The 1808-nt window shown below is 53.6% G+C and overlaps 1 pseudogene; it reads right to left on the bottom strand.

Moving 5' to 3' along the window:
- Positions 630 to 1501, bottom strand: OR1AE4P (olfactory receptor family 1 subfamily AE member 4, pseudogene; annotated as a pseudogene).

The raw sequence follows: 1808 nt of genomic DNA, 5'->3' as shown, positions 1-1808 counted from the left end.
GTGCCGTGATCAGATGACCTGGGGGAGGACGGGTTGGAGGGAGGTGGTCAGTGATGTGCTGGACGAGGCTCGAACCCCCTCACGAGAGTCAGTTATTAAATTATCAGGAATTTTGCAAGCTGGTTGTCAAACACAGCTCTTATTAAAGGTAAATCACACAAATTTAAAATTAAATAAATCAGGGAAATCTAGGGCGGAGTCTCATCTTGTCACTCTGTCACTTCTCACTGCTGAGAAGTTTAATTTGATGTTCTTAGTGCTGAAACCAATGGATGACAGGTCTCACACAAACGTAGATTACAAGGAGATGGATCCTTCTATCTGGAAGTCTCTGAAGTAAGTTCTTAGAGATGAAGAATTGGCTTAAAGATTTAGCAGGTGAAACTAATAAAGTCTAAAACCGACGAATGGTAATAAATGGTCAACATCCTTCACTTCCCAAGTATTTTCTCACATTTTATCATCTATATTCTTGAGGCTCTTCAAGAAACAGTATATAACAGTGTGCTATGGCACGTCTCTTTATTTACTTCAGCCGCAGGGAGACTGTTTACAACACGTTTATCTCAAAAGCAGTCGGGTCTAAAAGGAGTCATCAGAGATGCTTAGCGAAGCCCCCGCTGAGAAGCCTCCCAGGGCGCCCTTCGGGTCCCGGTTCCGCGGGCTGCAGGTGAAGGGGCTTGGCATGGGGGCGACCGTGGTGTGCATCCCCGTGGCTGCCACGTCCCTCTGGGGGGCGTGCGTGGATGCCGGGTTAAAGTTGACCCAATGATAGTCCCGAAGAAGAGAGAGACGACACAAAGTTGAGAGCCAGGGGTGGAGAACGCCTTCCGCTCTCCCGGGCCGAGGGCACCTTCCACAGCTACAGCAGCTGGCGTGTAAGAGGCCGTGATGCACACAAAAGGGGCCAGAACCCCCGGGCTCCCGGGACCAAGACCAGCATCTCGTTGACTCAGGTGTCAGGACAGGAGCGCTTGATCAAGGCATTGAGGTCACAGAAGAAGCGTGGGATCCTATTGGTGCGACAGGACAAGGGGCTCATCAGGATAATGTGGACCGTGGAGAGCAGGTTGGCTGACATCCGGGTCCCGCCACCAGCAGAGCACCCCCAAGGACACTTGTGGTGCCATGTAGTGCAGAGGACAGCAGATGGCCAGGTAGCAGTCATGAGCCATGACCGAGAGAAGGATGCTGTCAGCTGCCCCAAAGGCGATGAAGAAATATATCTGGGCCAGACCAGGCCAGCTGAGGAGGAGATGGCGCCTGCACAGGTGGTTCCCCAGCATCTTGGGGATGGTGGTGGAGGTAAAGCAGATGTCGGGAAGGGACAGGCCGCTGAGGAAGAGGTGCCTGGGGCTGTGGAGGTGAGCGTCCGAGACCACGGCCGGGAAGGGGAGCCGATTCCCCGGCAGCTGCTCAGACACAGGCTGAAGGAAGGATCAAAGAGCACCTGCTGCTGCGGAGGCTGCTCAGAGCCTCCGAGGATGACGAATCCCGAGACTCGAGTCTGACTGTCCACGTCCAGGCAATGTGAAGCTGGAAACAGGGGTGTCACCGTGGGTGGGCTCCCTGGAAACCTGCCCCCCGTGGCTGCCCTTCCCACCCGCCCTTCAAGAGGCATCTCGCTTAACCTCTGAGCCTCAGTTTCCCCATCTGCTGCATGGGACCAATCGCTTTGACCCCTTCGGGTCGTTATGAAGATCAAGCGACAAAGACATGAAAAGGGGCAAAAATCCACAGCTGACATGTAATGTGGACAACTTCTTATTAGTGGGAGCTCTCAGGGATGCTGCCAAACTAAAGAGTGA

Source organism: Equus caballus, chromosome 21 (assembly GCF_041296265.1).
Source record: "Equus caballus isolate H_3958 breed thoroughbred chromosome 21, TB-T2T, whole genome shotgun sequence".
Lineage (NCBI taxonomy): Eukaryota > Metazoa > Chordata > Mammalia > Perissodactyla > Equidae > Equus > Equus caballus.
This window is presented reverse-complemented; position numbering and strand designations above follow the sequence as displayed.